The sequence below is a fragment of the Mustela erminea genome, chromosome X (assembly GCF_009829155.1).
Source record: "Mustela erminea isolate mMusErm1 chromosome X, mMusErm1.Pri, whole genome shotgun sequence".
In the NCBI taxonomy this organism is placed as follows: Eukaryota; Metazoa; Chordata; class Mammalia; order Carnivora; family Mustelidae; genus Mustela; species Mustela erminea.
Window position 1 is genome coordinate 61488433 of NC_045635.1, and position 21180 is coordinate 61509612.

General features: G+C 39.5%; 1 long non-coding RNA gene across 8 annotated transcripts in view; it reads right to left on the reverse strand.

The window, feature by feature from the left end:
• LOC116582169 overlaps positions 1-21180 on the reverse strand; it is a 49309-nt gene that overhangs the window by 17477 nt on the left and 10652 nt on the right. For 6 of the 8 annotated variants that reach the window (XR_004282404.1, XR_004282405.1, XR_004282403.1 and 3 more), the window contains exons 3-4: positions 12101-12211; positions 7544-7617 (exon numbers count right to left, since the gene is read on the reverse strand). This is a non-coding gene — a long non-coding RNA (uncharacterized LOC116582169). Of the gene's footprint in view, positions 1-7543; positions 7618-12100; positions 12212-20569; positions 20756-21180 lie in introns of all 8 variants that reach the window. The other 2 variants (XR_004282399.1, XR_004282402.1) reach the window with 2 other exon arrangements.

Consider the following 21180-nt stretch of genomic DNA (forward strand, 5'->3'; position numbering starts at 1 on the left):
TGATTCACATACTCTAGTGCAAAACAGGCATGGAGCGATGAAGGTAAACCGACCTTAACTTCCAAGGATGAGAGATCTTCACTCCCAGCATGGGGCTTCTTTTAATCATTAAAAAGGCCAAGCGCGAAGCTCGAATCCCAGCCACACTCCAAGGACACAGTAGTAAGTATTCCTCCCTCCTTGTGGGAAGCTTGCCTGGTTTGTAGTTAACCCATGCATAAAACTAGACACTTTTCAGTTAATAATGCCCCTTTTTCCTTCTCTCTTTTGTGGAGTCTAAAACTGACAATTCAGAAGCTGGTTTTATTCCCACCTCTGCCAGTATCACTTTTAAAGCTTAATATGAACCAATCTTTTTGACAGGTAATTGATGGTGAGATGTGAGCCATGAAATGAAAAGGAAGCTTACGGGGACCTTTTAAAGATGAAGCGCAGTAAAAGCACCTCATCCAAAGGACAGACAATTCCTATATAGAGAGGGTACTGAATACAAAGTGCACCGGGCATTCTGGCTGGCAGTGATCAAAGATTACCTTTATCATGTTATTGGCATCAAAAAGCATTTTAGGCTAAGTGTTCCACAAACAAAAGGCATCAGGCTCATCCCTCCTCCCGAAGAAGGCAGGGCTAGTTGTTCTTTTTACTGCAAAACTGTTCCGGATGATTCTTGGGGTCAACGCCTACAACCACCCTTCTGGCAAAAAGCCATGTTACTACATTCTTTACCACATGCTCTCGCCCTAACATAAGGTATGGGATTTCTTAAATCCTTTATTTTGGAATCTCATCCAAGACCTCCTAACCCTGCACTCCTAGACTTAGTTAAAAGGCAGTAGGGTAGGGTACCTGAGTGGCTCAGTGGGTTGAACTTCCCACTGTTGATTTCAGCTCAGGTCATGATCTCAGGGTTGTGGGATTGAGCCCCGCATTGGGCTTTGCGCTCACTGGGGAGTCTGTTTGAGATTCTCTCTTTTCCTCTGCCTCTCCCCTGCATCCTTGCTCTAAAATAAACAAATCTTTTTTAAAAAAGCAATTTTTAAAGAGTTCCTGATCTTCCTAGGATCATAGTCACCACCAGACAGTGAAAAGGACCTCATTTTTTTTTTTAACCCACAACTAAAGCATCATTGATAAAGAAGAGAGAGGGCCTATAGAGAAGAGACTCTGGGGCCAAAATGCCTGATTCTGTGACATTTGGGGGCAATGTTACTGAGCTAACTGACCTCAATTACCCCATCTGAAAAAATAAGGGATAATATTAGAATATACTTCCTGAGCATTAAAACCGAGTTGATGCAGATGTACAACAGTGTGTAATACTTACTGTGTATTCTCAGTTAATGTGAACTGTTATCAAAAGACTACTAAAAAAATACTGCATAAAAATGGAATGCTGCCTGAAACAGAATAAGTAAGGGACAATTAAGCAACAGTGAAATGAGAAAAAAATTGTTGAATTTAGTGGGAAGTGCTGGAAAAACTAATTAAAAGGGTAAAATACTCTTATGATCATTTAAAGTGTGTCATTTTGTGAAAGAGAAAGGAACAGAGCCATCTCATTACACAGGGCTGTCTTGGAAAGCAAAGAATAGTGGATGATAGCAGGGCACAGGATGATTGTTTGCGAGAGGTGAGAATGAATTCAGTGTGAAGAGATGTAGGGGGTATATGAACAATATCTGCTTCTTGGATATGGGTCTAATTATTTTACACTCGACTTCATTCTCATTAGCTAGTCCAGAGATACAAATCAGACAAAAAAAATAATCAGTCTCCGATAAGATTATCATAAAAGAAATCACCAAGGAGGTATGTACACAAAATGTTTCTACAAGTATGTTAACTACTTTATCTTCAAATTTTATTTTAAAAAACTTAAAATAATCCTAATGTTTTAAAAAAAAGATGTATATATTATATAAAAAAATCATGGCCCAAAGGAAAGACTTATATGCATTCATATTTAAAGACAGGAAAATACGGGGTACCTGGGTGGCTCAGTCGCTAAGTTTTTGCCTTTGGCTCAGGTCATGATCTCAGGGTCCTGAGATCAAGCCCTGTTCTGCAGGAAGCTTGCTTCTGCCTCTCCCGTTCCCCCTGTCTGTGTTCCCTCTCTCATTGTGTCTCTCTGTGTCAAGTAAATAACATCTTTTAAAAAAAAGACAGGAAAATGTTCTTGTTAACTCAAGAGCCATCTAATCACTAAGCTGTTCACCTAAAACTAATGTAACATTGTATGTCAACTATACTCAAGAGTATCTAAAACCATTATTAATATACATAAACATGCTAGAAAGAAATGTACTAACAACCCGAGTATTTCTATGTTTTTTTAAACTGTATGCTATGGTTTTGTTTTTTTTCTTTTTACAAATACCTATGCCTTTTATAATTTTTTAATACACTTATAAAGGAGGAAAGAAAATCATTCGAGTAATAGGTATAGATTTGTGAATTTATTCTTCCCTAGAGAAACTGACTAAAGGCCCTCAGGAAGCACAAAGAGACTAAGAAGGAAAAAAGGAAAGAAAAGAAATGTTCAGGAAGTAGATAATAATCCTATATAACATACCAGCCTACACTAAAAATAACAGCTGAGCCACCTGGGTGGCTCAGTTGGTTAAGTGTCTGACTCTCGGCTCAGGTCACAATCTCAAGGTCCGGAGATCAAGCCCCACATCGGGTTCCATGCTCAGCACGGTGTCTGCTTGTCTCTCTCTCTTGAATAAATAAGTAAAATCTTGAAAATGTAAAATCTTAAAAAAATTATAGCTAAAAGAAAAATATTTTTTAAATCACAAAACTATCCACCCAATTAGTGTTATTGTTCAGTTTTAACTGAAGAAAACAGACAGTGATGCCAAAGACTCGAAATATTTCTAGAGTAACAAAACCTTTTTGGTAATTTTTGAATAACCTGTGCTAATACAAGTATGGATGCTTCATAATTCTAGTGGACTGAAGTTTTATCTTAATACTCCAATAACAATTCCAGGATTCTATTGCAAGAGTTAAATAATTTCCTATTGTACAGTTTACTAGGACTAATTTAATTAGACTAATAAAATGTGGTAACAATCAACGAAAAATATGTTCTAGAGCAGTGCTATCCATTAGACAGATGATGGATAAACAAAATACATGTATAAATAAATATATATGCTAATACATATATATATAAGCAACATGTGGCACATAAAAATTGAATGGCTAATCAAAATGTGGACTATACAATGGAAAAAAAAACCCATGAAATTCTGGCACATGCAGTAACACCAATGATGAACCTTGCAAATATGTTAAGTGACATAAGCTAAGTACAAAGTGACAAATATTGCACTGCTCTGATTATATGCGGTACCTTGAACTGGCAAATTCTGAGAGTGAAAGTAGATTAGAGTTTACCAAGGGGTACGGAGAGGGGAAATGTGACAAATGTACTTAGTAATATAAAATGTTAACGTAAGATAACCTGAGTGTGGGGTATATGAGAACTCTTTGTAAGTTTCATGTAAATCTAAAACTTTTCTAAAAACAAAAAAGGTTATTTAATAATGAACAGGATGGTGACATCCACTCAAAATTTTTACTCTATAAATAGGTTACCATACATTTTGATACTTGGTGTGTACTAAAAATGTGACTTACTACAAATTCAACAAAGCAAACTGAATCAAGTTTGTAGTATCCTTGTGAGATCCCGAGTATGCAAGGAAAATTCTGGAAAACCTGCTTTGTGATACAGTCCTAAAATACAGGTTAAGCAGTCCACAGTCTTGTATATTTTGAAGAAAACTGCTTAAGCGGCTATAAGACAGTTAAATAAAAGCACTGTGTCATATATTAAAACATTAATATTTTTTTAAAGATTTATTTATTTATTTATTTGCCAGAGAGAGAGAGAGAGAGAGAGCGTGCGCGCGTGCACAAGTGCATGTACAGGCAGGCAGAGGCAGAGGGAGAAGCAGGCTCCCAGGTGAGCAAGGAGCTGCTCAGCTCCCAGCAAGGATGCTGGGATCGCGACCTGAGCTGAAGGCAGCTGCTTAACCGACTGAGCCACCCAGGCGTCCCTATATCAAAACATTTTTAGATGGGCAATTGGGAGGAACTTTAATAACCAAAAACTGTTAATATTTTTATCAACTTTTACAAGGATTCTGCCATGTGGTCATACAGAAATAAGGATACATGGATCTGGTTTTCACTGCACCGTTATTTATGAAAGACAACCAAAAGGCTTATTAATAAGTAAGCTCTTAAATTATGTTTAATAAATTATGGTATACATGAATTTTCATTTCAAACTAAGAGCCATGTATTCTGATGCACAGCCTATAGTCACATTAAATGTTAACTAAGACCAATGATTTTTAGAATGTAAAGCTGAATGACTTGTTTTGACAAAGGGTCCTCTTTGAGCCATGCAAAGACATAGGGCCAGAGAGAGGTCTCTTTATGACTATGACAGCCATGAAACATCCCATAAAAATTACTCAACCAAGAACATAAGCAATGTGCAGCAACAAGGCAAGAAAGCCTTGATCATGAAGTATTACCTATACTGTTTCTGATATAAGACTATTACATTACATGCATTCTGATTAAAATCACCCTGCATATTAATTTCAACTGTAAATTTTTCTATTATAAAGTCTCTCTCTCCACAACATGCATGTGTGCGCATACACACACATCTCATGTGACATCTTTATGGGCCATCTGGCAGAAAGAAAATAAAAGAGCAGCAAAGAAAAACAAACAAAATCCTGAGCAGAACTGACATAAAATAGAATCATGAAAAAACTCAAGATGGAGCCTATTCTAGTAAATTGTTGAAGTGAGGAAGTCAGGAACCATAATCAACAGTCATTGATACAAAAATTATTGTGTAGAACCAAGAAATTTGGAGTCTACAAAATGGTATCATGAATCTAAATGTGGACAGGCAGCAAATAAGCACACCAAATAGTGACATTTATAATACTTACAAATCAAAATAATTCCGTAATTGCCAGGAAAAGAGAGCTAATGACAGAAGCCAGTGAGCCCAAATGTAGACCCAGATTATGAGAAATTTCATATTTGAAAGATATAATTTTAAATGAGCAAACAAAGGATGGATTTTCAATAAATAGTACTAGACAACTGGCTGTCCCTTTTTAAAAATCAGATTTGAGATTATATAATGACTGACATCAAAGTATGACCCAAATGGATTGGTAATTTTAATTAAATAAAAAATACTAAAAGGAAGTTCAACTTGTAGAGCTACTCTTGTGATAGTTTTTCCTTTGACCTACAATGTCTTAAACAATATTCACATATTTCCTAAAATCGAACCATCCTTGCACAGTTGGCATGAATACCACTTGCCTGTGTATTACTCATGAATTTACTTGTGGAATCTTTTTTTAAAAAAATTATTTATTTATTTGTCAGAGAGAGAGAATGCACAAAAGCAGGGGGAGCAGCAGGCAGAGGGAGAATCAGGATCCCCACTGAGCAGGGAACCTGATGTGGGACTCAATCCCAGGACCCTGAGCCAAAGATAGACACTTAACCAACTAGCCACCGGTCCCTCCCTATGGAATCTTAGCACCAAATTTATATTTGGGTTATGTGCTTCTATATCACTGTAAGAGATTGTTCTACATATTTCTTTCATTTTTTCAGTTTGCATCAGGCTGTTTTTCTACAATATGCGGTCTATATAACAAGACTATTGACTTATGCATGTAGAGACTATCTGTGAAATTAGGAACAATACCTGTATCTGGAAAGAAGGAAGACTGAGGACTAGAAAACTACGGGTGGGAAGGAAACTTTTAACTGAATTAACTTTAGTAAAAATTGAATTTTATACTATTTACCATTTGCACGTATTGTTTTTGAAAAACAATCTACAAGAGGAAGACTAGAACATTTTCAGAGGGTAATTTAGCAACCCAACTAATCAAATTATTACAACTATCTACTCTTAAAAAAAAAGAAAACAACTATCTACTCTTTACTCATAAATTATGATACAGAATTACTAGTACAAGTACCCAAAAACAACTGTATAAGATAAAAAATATAAATAAATGTGTAGGGCGCCTGGGTGGCTCAGTGGGTTAAGCTGCTGCCTTCGGCTCAGGTCGTGATCTCAGGGTCCGAGGATCGAGTCCCACATCAGGCTCTCTGCTCAGCACGGAGCCTGCTTCCCTCTCCCTCTGCCTGCATCTCTGCCTACTTGTCAAATAAGTAGGCGTCTCCGCCTAGTCTGTCCAATACATAAATAAAACCTTTAAAAAAAATTAAAAAAACATAAATAAATGTGTAACACATTGTTTGCATTTAGGAGATGATACATATAGTATCATACATATGTGTATTGGTACTGTATCCACACCAACATTTATTCAATAGTTAATGAGCATCTACTACATGCCAGGCAGTTTTAAGAGTTGGAATCACATCTAAAAGTACAAAAATCCTCTGTCTACAGATGCACAAACCCTTGTATATATATCAGCAAGAAGCTTATATATCAGCAACAGCAACCAAGCTGCCACTAGGCTGCCAAATTAATCAGGCGTTATAGGAAAATACACCAAAGCAAGTTGGCAGGCCACCTTATATAATTCCAACCTAACTGGAGTCTCAAGTGTTAATGCTTAGCGGACTCCTACAAATTCTAAAATACACCTTTGATCTCCATGACTCTGGTAGAAATTCACTGGTTTTAAGAGGTTCATACAACTTGTTGAAAGTGGTTAAGTCTATAGCTTACGTTTTAACAATGTAATTTCAGATCCAGGGTGCAATGCTTATATGATGTAACAATTATTTGAGCTCAGGTACTGACAGACATATTGTGTAGTCCCTTAACTAGAAAATAATCAATCCCAAAGTATCAAATTACCAATTAAAGATCATTCACTGAAATTACTACCATTCTGGGTCAAAGAAATGCCCAAGGAGAACTTAAGTCAGACACTTGACATTACTTCAACAGATTTTTAAGTTTCTACAAAATGAAAATAATCTGGAAATCACTCTAGGGTACCAAAGTACCATGACTCCAGGAGAAAGAAATGGATAATGACCAACAGCTTAATATGGAATAAAAATGGGCAAAATTTTATCTAGGAACATCATGAAAAAGGCTACATTTATGAGTGACATGATTCCTTGTGCAAAATTATGGTAATTTTAGCAGAACACCTAATGTACAAAATCAGGTCCCTTGGAACCTCTAATAGTTTAAACTTAAGCCCTAAAAATATTATTTGGTGGCTATTATATATAGTGCTAAGTCTGTTAGCAACAATATGGATGAAGCTAGACAGTATAAATGCTAATAAGTAAAATAAGTCAGAGAAAGACAAATACCACATGTTTTCACTCATATGTGGAAATTAAGAAACAAAACAAAATGAAAAAGGAAAAAAAAGAGACCATAAAACAAACTCTTAACTATAGAGAACAAATTGATGGTTACCAGAAGGGGAGTGGGTGGGGGATGGATGAAATAGGTGAAGGGGATTAAGAGTACACTTACCTTGATGAACACTGAGTTGAACACTGAGTAATAAATATATGGAGTTGCTGAACCCCTGTATGGTACACCTGAAACTAATACAACACTGTATGTTAATTATCCTGGAATTAAAATTTAAAAATACAATTAATTTTTAAAAAAGATTATTTATTTATTTATTTATTTATTTGAGAGAGAGCATGAGAAGAGAGAAGGTCAGAGGGAGAAGCAGATGCTCCATGCAGCCGGGAGCCGATGCAGAACTCGATCCTGGGACTCCGGGATCATGACCTGAGCTGAAGGCAGTCACCCAACCAAATGAGCCACCCAGGCACCCAAAAAATACAATTAATTTAAAAAAAGAAATTTTGAGTCAGCAAAAGCTCAAGGGTAAACAAGGACATAGGAGGGAACAAAAACAATCAAAGGCAGGGTGACAGAGCAGAAATGTAGACCAAATATACCCAATGAAGAAACATTGAGGGTTTTTCCAGATGCCTCCATTTCCTGATGGCTTTCTAATTTCCAGCCAAGAGAGGCACAGCCAACTCAGCGATTCCTTTCATGGATTTCTACCAAAATCCCTACCTCCCTTACTGCTCATTATCTCCTGCAGCCTTGCAAATTATGATCCTCTCATTGGATCTATCATGTTTGCTCCTCGTAACAAAAACCTTACAAAACCAGAGATAAAATACAAAACTGTGTAATAAATTTGTTTTGTCCCGTTGATAGCACAGAGCTCCAAAAAACGGAGAGAAAATGAGTATTCTTTTGTTATTCATAAGAAGCCCCTTTTGACCTCAACTGAGTTTATGCTTATGAGGTGACTCAAGGCGGGCCTTAGAATAGTTTAGAGAGAGACAGGACGGCCATGCCAGCAAGACCATGCACAGGATTAGAATTTTCAGCCCCAGCTCCTAGACCTCTAAGGAGAGAAGGGCTAGAGACTGAACTTAATCAAGTGGCCAACAACACAAGAAGACCCCCAATAAAACTCTGAACACCCAGACTTCAGGGATCTTCCTGATTATGGTAAACATTGATGTGCCAAAAAGGCGACATTAATGGAGTCAAAGGCGAGAGAGTACAGAAGGTCCTTACCTAGAACACTGCACCCCCCACCCCATGCCCCCCAAGACCTTGTCCTGTGCATCTCTTTCATTTGGCTGTTCCCGAGCTGTACCCTTTATAATAAAACTCTAAGTATAGTGCTTTCAGGGAGTTCTGGAAACTGTTCTAGCAAATTAACAAACATGACATGGCCATGGGAACCCCCGAATTGAGCCAGCTGGTCAGAAATACAGATGGCCTTAAGACTTGCTGAAGAGAAGGCAATTTTCAGGAAGGCTCTGCTCTTAACTTCTAGGATACGGCATGAACTTGGGGTAGTTGGTCTCAGAAATGAATTGAATTGCAGGACAGCCAGGTAGTGACAGAACAGTATCAATCTCTCATTGTTAAACTACTAAATAAGTAAATTATTTACTTTTCCTCAACACAGTATATTTTCATTAAGAAAAAGAAAATTGGGGCGCCTGGGTGGCTCAGTGGGTTAAAGCCTCTGCCTTTGGCTCAGGTCATGGTCTCAGGGTCCTGGAATCGAGCCCTGCATCTGGCTCTCTGCTCAGTAGGGAGACTGCTTCCCTTCCTCTCTCTGCCTGCCTCTCTGCCTACTTGTGATCTCTCTCTCTGTCAAATAAATAAATCTTTAAAAAAGAAAAGAAAAAATCAAGGAAACCACAATACCCCTCTACTCCTGCAAAATAACAATTACTTAGCTAAACCTGCCTCAAAAGATAACTAATGTTAACGTTTTGGTGTACAGATTTCAACTTTTTTTTTTTTTTAAAGATTTTATTTATTTATTTGACAGAGAGAAATCACAAGTAGATGGAGAGGCAGGCAGAGAGAGAGAGGGAAGCAGGCTCCCTGCTGAGCAGAGAGCCCGATGCGGGACTCGATCCCAGGACCCTGAGATCATGACCTGAGCCGAAGGCAGCGGCTTAACCCACTGAGCCACCCAGGCGCCCCAGATTTCAACTTTTTAAAAAAAGATTTATTTATTCATTTGAGAGAGAATGAGAGAGAGTGTGAGCAAGGGGAGGCAGAGAGAGGGGGAGACAAGCGGACTCCCCCCGCTGTGTAGCGTGTTCAACCTGGGGCTCGATCCCAGGACCTCCTGATCAGGACCTGAGCCAAAACCAAGAGGTGGATGTTTAACCAACTGAGCCACCCAGGGGCCCCTTAACATTTTTAACTTTACCAGGAAAATGCATCAAAAAGGTTACAGCAATTTAATTTCTGATAATGGGCAAAAACAGGATTACCTAAATTGAATTATGTCCAAACAGCACAGTTAATCTGTTTTTAAATCTCTTGGCCCGTTATTTTAAACCAACTTTGTTTTCTAATTAAATTTATGTGAAACCAGAGCAAAAATTTCACACTCCCTTAGACTTTTTTTTTTAAGATTTTATTTATTTATTTGACAGACAGAAATCACAAGTAGGCAGATAGGCAGGCAGAGAGAGAGAGAGAGAAAGAGAGAGAGAGAGGAGGAAGCAGGCCCCCCGCTGAGCACAGAGCCTGATGCGGGGCTCTATTCCTGGACACCAGGATCATGACCTGAGCTGAAGGTAAGGCTTTAACCCACTGAGCCACCCAGGTGCCCCCTCTTAGACTTCTTTCTTTCTTTTTTTTTTCAAAGATTTTATTTATTTATTTGACACTCAGAGATCACAAGTAGACAGAGAGGCAGGCAGAGAGAGAGGAGGAAGCAGGCTCCCCGCTGAGCAGAGAGCGCGATGTGGGGCTCGATCCCAGGACCCTGGGATCATGACCTGAGCTGAAGGCAGAGGCTTTAACCCACTGAGCCACTCAGGCGCCCCTAGACTTATTTCTTAAAGAATGGTTCCTTGAATGTCAAATTCCAAATTAATGTGTGGGGAAGAAATGACACAAGAATTTTAAAATTAACACACTTTTCACGGTTAACTGTCACAACAGCATGAGAAAAAAAGAAAGCAGAAAAGAAAAAGCCAGTGTGTCAAAGATTTTGTTAAAAATACTTTAGAGATAAGCTTAGATCACACTTTGATGTAAGAGTCCCAGAGAGACACTCTCAAATTTTTCACATGCTGCAAATAGAACAGAAATCATGTATTTAAATTCACTCTTATGAAAATGGCCCACCCTCTTCCCTTCAACAGGGTCTGAATGTGATCAATTATGGAATGCTCTAATTCCGACTTTTCATTATACATTCAACCCATGTACACAGAGAAGAGTTAACATAAGCAAGCCTATCCTCAGGCCTGCTTTGCAAGGCTGGCCTTAGCTGGCACTTGGGGCAAACTGGTTATAGGCAAACAGTTCCCTATCCCGGCAGAAAGCTTTTCCTAACTGATAAAGGTGGCTCACTATGCCTAGATTACCGGTAGAAATAATGTGGATCCTATCAAACATGTACTTTCCTTCTGAGAAGTGAATTTTGGTACACGTGAAGCAGAAGGTGCCAGTGTGATCAGTCCACAATAAAAACACGGGCTGCTGTGTCTCTATCAAACAGGCTTCCCTGGCAGCAACAGTGCATATGTGGTGCTGCATTTTTGTTGCTGGAGGATGTACTCTGTTACTGCTCACCGGAGGCAGAACATATGGAAACCCGCATACAGATTTCTCCACATCCTCCTCTTTCTTCTTCCCTTCTGACAATTTTTGGAACGGTTATATATCCTTATTGTGCTGCTGTCATGTATCTTGGCTGTGAGTACAACTGCATGCTGAGGACTATGACCAAGTGACCCCCAACAAACCATCTATTTTCTGATATTAAGATGCCAAATTATGTATTCTCCTTTAGGTTTCAAAACTGGATTTTTATAACCACAATTACATACATCTATTTACATTAATGATAATTAGATGTTTGGGGGTGTTATTCTTATTGTCAAATTTGTTAAAATCATTGGATTAGATCTGTCAATAAATGAGGCTACATCTACAGAACATAAACTCACAGCTTGGCAGCTACTTCTGACTTAGAACAAAATGTCAAGCCACTCTTTAGGGGGAAAAAAAAAGCATCTTCCTAGCTAGGCAGATCATTCTGTTTTGTTTTGAGATGGTACCTTTCTTCAAAAAAAAAGGAAAATGAAGAAAAGAAAAAAAGGTGGTACATTTGTTTCCTTAACTTGTTCCCAGCAAGATACTTTAGTGATGCAAAAGTCCTTTTTAGATCTCAAGCTGTTGGTCTCAGTTGTAATATATCCTACTTTTAGTTAGTGACGTTACTATGAAGTTCCAGATAAAAACAGTCATTCTTATTTTAAATTTTAAAAAGTTCAAGAATTTCTCTCTACTTAGATGACTTCAAGGAGTGTAAAAAATCCCTTAGTGGCCCACTGTAGCTAACTTCCAGCAACCCTGCCTCAAATCTATATATGTTCTCTCTAAACTGTCTAAAGTAGTTCTCTAGGTACAGTTAGAAAATGAGGGAGTTTCTCCTAACAAACTATAGCTGTTGACTTTTATTACCACATTATCTTCTTTTAATACTTCCAAATGCATACTTACCCTCATCCCTGATGCCAGAAATGTCCACGCTATCAATCTTCTGTTAGGTTCTTCACCATGGGAACAAACCATACTTCAGGGCCATGAGAGAATTCATTGCAGCTTCTGTGACTAAAAATTACAGTTGGTAAGGAAATGATGAGTCAAGTATAAAAATAAATTACAAGGGCATTCACCACAGCTGACATGTAAGAAGTAAATAGTCTTCAACAAGCCAATTTTTTAATTTATAAGATTGTAAGCATGCCCCATCAATGCAACCAGAATACTTGTTTCCACATGAAGAACATTCTTTTCCTGTAGCCAAATTATATAATAAAATTGCTTAATCGGTACAGAATTTGAACAGGTGGCATAATTAGATAAAATAAATGCTCAGTAACATTAGACTAAGACAGCCTCACATTTCAGGAAGTTTATATACCAAAAGTTTAAAGGTGGTTTTGGTTGAATGATGGGATTATAGCTTATTTTGACTGTATTTTTTATATCCTGTGTTATCTGAATTGTTTATAAGTACCTCTTCACTTTATAACCAGGAACAATAGCACTTCCATTTTGAAATAATCTAGGAAAAATAACCACTTATTAAAATTAATAGAAAACAATCTAATTTTTGGCTATATATGGCATCAAATAAGCAAGGAATGACTTAAGAAATATTAGAGATTCACCAGATGAAAATTATGATTATTAGGATATAAAAAGAGCTTAATAAATGTTTTTAGAAGGGGAGAAGAAATGTTGCAAACACGTTAAATCTGACCAAATGAACGTCCAAATCAAATACTATTACAATATCCCCAAGTGAATTTTTTATACAAAGCAGAATTTTTTTAAAAGATTTTATTTATTTATTTGACAGAGAGAGAGAGATCACAAGTAGGCAGAGAGGCAGGCAGAGAGAGAGAGGCAGAAACAGGCTCCCTGCTGAGCAGAGAGCCTGATTTGGGGCTCGATCCCAGGACCCTGAGATCATGACCTGGACCGAAGGCAGAGGCTTAACCCACTGAGCCACCTAGGTGCCCCTAGACAAAGCAGAATTTTACAAAATAGTTCTTGCAGTAATTTACTTGAGAGAGAGAGACCGAGAGAGCAAGAGTGAGAGACAATGTGCACAAGCAGGGTGAGAGGCAGAGCGGGAGAGAGAATCCTCCAACAGACTCCCCACTGAGCACAGAGCCTGATGAGGGGCTTGTTTCTAGGACCCTGAGATCATGACCTGAGCCAAAACCAAGAGTCGGCCACTTAACCAACTAAGTCACCCAGGCACCCCCTACAAAATACTTCTTAAATTCAGTTAATAACAAATTAGGGAAGAGGAGCTAAAAAAATATTGAGAAAGAATAAGTAAGAAGTTTTACTATAAACAAGAAGGGCATAGATTACGGGTCAGCAAACTAGAGCCAATGGGTCAAATCTGGCTGCCGACAGATTTTACATTAGTCATTAGTTGCCTGTGGCTGATTCTCCAAGCGAATGGTTGCAGAAGAGACTGTGTAGCCCACAAGCCTGAAGTATGAACTATCTGGGACTTCTACAGAAAATGTTTGCCAACCCTTGCGTAGACTCTTCAACTACGCTGTCTTATCCGTAGCCTCTGCTTTAAGGGAGCTCATGGAGGCCAAGAAAAGGCAAATTTATGAGGTACTACAATCCATTAGTACCACAAGGAAGCAGAAGGTAGAAGGTAGAGAAATAAAGGTTGGGGAGGCCAAGAGAAGGCAAATTTATGAGGTACTACAACCCATGAGTACCACAAGGAAGCAGAAGGTAGAAGGTAGAGAAATAAAGGTTGGGGAAGCCAGCTGATTGCAAAAGAAGAATGAAGAGTGGGAAGAAGTTTTATTAAAAATGTGGGTGCTGGGGGCCACTCGAGGCCAATTAAATCACAATATCTTGCTTTGGTTTATTTTTAAAGTTCCCCAGTTAATTCTCAAGTACAACCATGATAGAAAACCATTAAGCTAGGGGAACCGGCAAACGCAGAGCAGCTGCATAATGTCAATGGTGACGCACAAGAGCAACGATCCAAATGTACTGCTGTTAAGGTACCTAAGGGCTGCTTCAATCTAGTTCCCGTATTCAGTATTGTTCATTCAGAGTCCCACTAAATCCCCATCTTCCACCAGGTTCCACATGTTTACATACAGTAAACCCCTATTAAAGTGGTAGACTGAGTGAGTCTTCATTTCCTGAGACCAAAAGAACCAAATTAGTATAGAAATTAGTATCAGGTATATAGTTGCATGAAAAACCCTCGGCAAAAAGAAACATTTGAAATTGTTAGGGTATGACTCTAGAGTGAAAATCACACACAATCCCCACCACATACCAGGATGAAACGTTTTTTAAAAGTCCAGCTTATATTGTGGCAAAGCCACTAGTTATGCAATTGCCTTTGTGACCCAGACATGTACCCATTCAGGGTGAACCTCTGAGGCAATTGTAGTGGCTGGTATTACAGCAACTTCAAAGAAATAAGCAAAGCAGGGTTTGACAGTTTCCCTTCCAACAATGATGTACAAATTCTGATACAATCATGAGGTGCTAACACTAGAAAGCATGATTTTGTCTCTATTATAGATTTCTCTATGCCCACAGATAGGCATGATTCTCAGTTACCATTCCAACAGGCATGGAATAACATGGATAGAAAACAGATTCACAAATCTGAGAAGCACTGGGCTAACTCTGTCAGTTCTGGTTACAAATATATACCCATTTCCTTCTCTCTTTTTTTTTTTGAACGACTTATTTATTTGAGAAAGAGAGAGAGAGTGCATGGTCGGGAGGGGGAGAGAGGGAATTGCAAGCAGACTCCCTGATGAGCATGGGGCCTGATGTGGGGCTCTATGTCAGGACCCTGAGATCACAATCTGAGCCGAAACCAAAGGGTGGATGCTTAACTGACTGAGCTACCCAGGTACCCCCACCACCTCCTTCTAAAGACCAGTTTATTGTCACAGCTGTTGCATAGCCCTTTATGATTAGGTTTTGTTTCACATTATCCAGTACTATATCCTCTCCACTGAGTAGAGTTGGTAGGATCAATCCATACATTGCCAGGGGCCTATAAACTGTCTAAGCATGAAAAAACACCGCACAAAGATAAACTAAGCCAATTAGATGTGCTCAAACTCTTTGAAATTTGAGAAGAAACAATGGGAAAAAGTAATTAACAGTGAAATCTGAAGCTAATGGCAAAGCCAGGCAGAGGGAAGATGAATGAGGGGAAATGTAGCTAAGACAGGAGAATAGAAAGCTGAATCAAGTCAATGGAACAGTGAACACTATTCCACTAATTCCATGTGCTTAATCCCTACAGCCACCATAGATGAATTTCCATGTCACTGTTCTTGAGATTCCTGTGAAATCGCTATTTTCCTTACTACGTGTATCTGTCTGATAAACACCTGCTTCTTGACCTAAGCCTAAGCCTGTGTCTTATTTCTTGAAACCAGAAATCCTATGTAATTTAGAAAATAGTAAGGAGTTGGGCTATATGAACAGAACTTTGGCAGGAAATGTGAAATATTCAGACCTGATTATTACCTGGTGCTGGGATAGAAAGCAGATACATCCACCACAACCCTGGCTGGTTTTAAGAACCTCAGAGTGTGGCAAAGTTATTGTCACAGGACCACACATCTAGTGAATGTAAGTTTGACACAATCACAACAGACAAAAATTCAGATGACTAAGGAAGATCACAGATGGGTGAGTGCTTTTGAAATTAGAAAATTTCAAAAGTGTCTTTTATGGTATTACTTCAGACTATGGCATCTGGCTTGACTTAGTTACTCTCCAACATTTATACATTTATACTTAAGTACAAGTTGGAAAAGACAGAGCATCTTTAGAAATGAATATGTGAAATGATGAACATATATACTTAGAGGTCAAGATGTAAAAATGTAATACAAACACATCTGAATTAAATGGTAGCCACACTCATAGTCCCATCTAAAGTAAACTGCCCCAGCCAGAGGTAGTTCTGGAGAAAAGTCCTAGACAGCAATAAATTTTAGAATATGACCTGGTCCTGTCATCCAAAGGAGAATGTACCAGGTGTAGAATATGCCACCCAAGTGCTGTGTTACTGCATAACTCAGAAAGTGACTATCCAAGCAGCCGTGAGCTAAGCCACTGAAATTCTTGCACTAAACAATGAAGTTTGTGAAATGCAAAGACAGTGAGGCCCATAGCCAAGAGAGTTGAACCTTAAAGGACAGAGTTGGGAAACACGAGATACAGCCAAGGATACCAGGGAGATAAGCAAGGTTTAATGATGAGTAATTGAAAATTTATGAGGATACAGACTACAAAGCTAGGAGGAAAACTAAAGCTTGAGTAGATATGAGGAAGCAGAAACAAAAAATGAGAAAAAGAGCGATAAAGAGGAATTAAAACATGATGTATGACATGGTATCCACAATTAATACTGTACTGAATACTGAAAATATGCTAAGAGAATAGATTTCAGGTGCCTTCCTAGAAAATTTTAAGTAAGTGAGAAGATAGTTTGGCGTCCGACTACAGTAATCATTTCACAATGTATATCAAAACATTGGGTCTATACATTAACTATATCCAATATTTATTTTTTAAAAATATGTTAAAGGTGACATACCAGAAGTAGGATATAAGCCCCTATTGCTGATGTTCCCAGATTGGTCTTTGAATCACCATGTCTAATCCTCAGACCATTTTCCTCAGAGGGGAAACTGAATTTTATTTTTTAAATTATCTTTATTCGAATACAGGGTTTTCTGTATTTGAATTCATAGGCAATCCTTGTCTATCTTGGAGGCTGGCCACGCTTAGCTGTAGGTGGTCCAAATCTCCTGGATGGTCCAAGAGAAGTCTGGTTCTTGAAAACAAAGGAGCCAACAATACCAGAAATCACCAACAGGATTCCAGCCACAACTGAAGCTCACCAAGAATGTGAGTATTCTGGAATTGGCCAGGGAATCACATCTGGGAATAAGGAAGTGAGAATCTCCCCCACATATTTTAAGAGAAAAACAGTCCCTAATAGTCCATGAAAAAACTGCTAATGAAGCATTTAAAGCTATCAATGATGAGTCTTGTAAGGGATCTGGTAACTATTGCAAAAGAGCAACCTCAAAGGTTTTCTGTTCACGGCCAGGTAGTAAATAATTTAGGCTTTGCAGGCCATGTGGTTTCTGCCTCACTGTTCTGAACTGGAGCAAAAAGCAGGCACAGACAACACACACATCAGTGTGGTACTATGTTCCAATAAATGTGGATCTGTAGACACAGTACATTTAACCTATGCCTGGAGTCGGCACACTTTATGTGAGGGGCTAACGTTTTAGGTTGTGGACCAGAGTCCACTGCAACTATTCAGTGCTGCTGCAGCACAAAAGGAACCGTAGCAACAGAGAATAAGCATGATCCTCTGTTCCAACAAAACCACATATTTGCAAAAACAAGCTGCCATGTGGGCCAGAGCTGGCCAAACCTTAGTCTATGCCAACTATCTGGACACTGTTACCTTACCAGCAATATAATTTATGGAAGTATTAACTGATCAGTATCCCTGTTAATTTTCCACTCACTACGTACAAAGGGTAATTTTATCAGTACTGTCCACTGGCAGAATGCAGTGTTTATGCTGAATTCCAGCAGGCACATACTGATATGCACAGCAAGCAGCTCTAGCCCTTGGTGTGCCTGCACCTGAGCTAACATTGTGTAAGCAGTGTATTTTCAGTTGTGACTCTTGACTCCTTTGATTCCTTTTGTTGGGGTAGAAGAAAACATAACCCCATGGATATTGTCCAACACAGACATCACGCAGGAGCATGGGGGTGGGGAGAATACTCAAAGGTGAAAAGACCACAGTGAATAGCTGGGGGGGGGGGAATGCTAGTTCATCCAAAGTGGTTATTTCCAGAAACTGAAGGGACCTACACATCCCTCACACCATTTCTCTTGCACATCTGTATTCCCCTTGGAAAACAAACCCTTTGCACGTGTCCCTGTACTGGAAGAAGACAGTGACAAGGGCCCCATGAGGAGGTAGGATATCCCAACAGCGAAGAATATGCTCGTCACATTGTAGTGCTTCAAGTATAGTAAGGTAGTTAAGATCTTTGGAGTGTGACACAAACAGTTCCACTACTGGCTCCCTGTGGCATGCTGGGGACACCACCTCTCTGATCCTCAGCTTTATTATCTACAAAGTAGGAATAAATCAGACTCCCCAGACTTACTGTTAAGTTAAAATGAGATGATAAATATGTGTAAAGCACTTGCTCAGAACAGGAAAGGCACTTATAATTAACTGATAATCACTGTTGTTATTATATGACCTCAGGCACAAAGTTTTTAAAAGTCATGCATGGGTGCTCCTACAGGCGTGATGGCTAGCCTAGAGAGAGAGACAAAAGAAAAAAAAACCAGACCTGCTGTCAACAAAAGAGCAGATAATGGGAACAGGGAAGCCCTAGTTCAGATAACAAAAGCCAGATTTATACAACCCATTTTGGCCCATATAGAGAAAGAGATGGGAAGACTTGCTTTCTGACAGCATGCTAATACTCATATCCTTATACAAGACTGATGTTTTAAAATAAGCTATGAAGGAGGATGCCTGGGTGGCTCAGTCAGTTAAACGTCTGCCTTTGGCTCAGGTCATCATCCCAAGGTCCTGGGATTGAATTCTGCATTAGGATCCTTGCTCAGTGGGGAGTCTGCTTCTCTCTCTCCCTCTGCCTGCCGCTGCCCCTGCTTGTGCTCTCTCTCTCTTGCTCTTGGACAAATAAATAAATAAAATCTTAAAAAAATAAGTTGTGAAGGACATGGAATATAGGGACTCCCTTTGTATAAATGGCTAGCCCAGGCTTCTCCTTAGGGAAAAGACAATTTTCCTATCATTTCAGTTCCCTGTGCAGGCTAATTATCTAAATACTGGCAGAAGAAATTATCCAAATATGCCAGAGATCATATGAGGAGCATTATGCTATGAAGGCACCATCTCAAGACCATCCTCATGGGAAAAGGTGACCTTTATTACTTTTATGAAAAATGGCAGACACCAATGAACGATCTGGCATTCCCTAAAAAAGCTTAAAGTCAGGGTGGGCCTCTGCAGAGGTATCCCATGATGGTCATACTATATATGCTGCCTACTTTAACTCTGGACCATTTAAGTGCTCACTGGAGCCTATCAGGAGGCAGACCCCTTAGGAGCTAAAGACAAATACTAGTCCAGCTGATTTAAGTGCAATCCAGAAGACCCTGCTGCCTCTGAAATTAGTAACCCAAAGTGCTATATACTTGGCTGCCACTGAAATAATGAGCCTCTGCTATGAGCTGACTTCTGACAAGATATATGTAGCTCCACTGCCTGATAAAAACTCCCAACAAATTTGGTTAAAAAGAATAGACTCTCCCCATAAGGGAAGTATAATTAGTGTCATATTGACAATATTTGTGACATGTAGCTCATGCTACCTGGTTTACTTGGGAACCATTACAGTTCGGATCCTTTGCAGGGGTGATCACAGACTGGGTAAGCATGTAATTTACCCCAACTGTTCTAAGGAGGATGTACTACAGAATAAACTGCAGGCTTTAAAGGCACTGGTCCCCACAAATGACATTTCTATGAGCCTCCCTGACAAAAGTCAGGGCAGTTGTCCTTTCTTTCCCTATTTACCTAAATCACCAAGAGGATCCCCTCTTCTGTTACACGTTCACTCATGTGGAAGAGCTAGCAGACTCTCTAAAACATTTTCCAAAAGACATCCTTCACAATTCAGCCTAGGGAGGGGTTACAAAAAGGAGAAAGATTGCTCTCATCATCTGTGACCCTCCCAGACTCAGCTCAGTCAGCCTCCACTGTACTGAAAGATGTGTTAAGTATTAAAAGGGAGAATGGAGCGGGGGGGTCTCTGGGTGGCTCAGGCAAGTAAGCATCCGACTCTTGATTTCAGCTCAGGTCATGATCTCAGGGTCGCGGGATCAGCCCCACATCGAGCTTCACACTCAGCATGGAGTCTGCTTGGGACTCTCCCTCTTCTTTTCCCTCTGCCCCTCCCCCAACTTGTGCTCGCTCACTCACTTGATCCTTTGCTCCCAAATAAATAAAATCTTTTTTTTTTTTTAAAGGGAGAGTGGGAAGTGGGGGAAAACCACAAGGTGTTGCTTAGTCTAACCCACCCATTTCTTTTACCCCATTTTCATACCCTAATGGAAAAACTTGTGATGTAACATTTATGATACTTTATGCTCTTACTGTTTCTTTATTCCTTTCTTTACTTTTACAAGAATGACAGTTCCATGATGGCAGAACTCTGTTATTATCTAGAATAGTCTCTGGCAACTAGTGAGCACTTAATAACTGTCCGTTTAGAGGAAGGGAGGAAGTGCCACATCACAACCATTTCTTCTCTACCCCCAACTGGGGAACCTCCACCCAAACCACTTGCAACTTACCAAGAATTCCCAACTGCCTCACAAGGACATCCATGGCAATGGCGATTCATTCTGGCTTGCTGATGAACCCACTGGGCAAGAAGCCTCAACATAAGTGACAGGTAGGTCTTAGTGTTGCTCTTGACCAATGACAAGGTTCTGGCTGCTCAAGAATCTGCATTTTTAACAGGCATCCCAGGTGATTTTCTGCATAAAAAATTTTTACACCATGAACATTCCCTTCACTGGGCAAGAACAATCTCAGAGGCTATTATAAAAATCTTTCAGTGTGCTGGGTTAGAGCCTCTGCTTTCAGCTCAGGTCATGATCCCAGGGTCCTGGGATCGAGCCCTGCATTGGGCTCTCTGCTCAGCGGGGAGCCTGCCTCCCCCCCCCCCCGCCTGCCCCTCTGCCTACTTGTGATCTCTGCCTGTCAAATAAATAAATAAAAATCTTTATAAAAAAATCTTTCAGTGTGGAATAAAAAACATTTCTGTCTTACATGGCCTCCTTGGACTCAGATGGAACCTAGAGGAAGCACTGGGTAGAGGACACAGCGCTGGCTTACATTCAAATCTATTTCCTACACCAACCAGATATAATCTAGCAATATAAGCAATTCCCTCATCTGC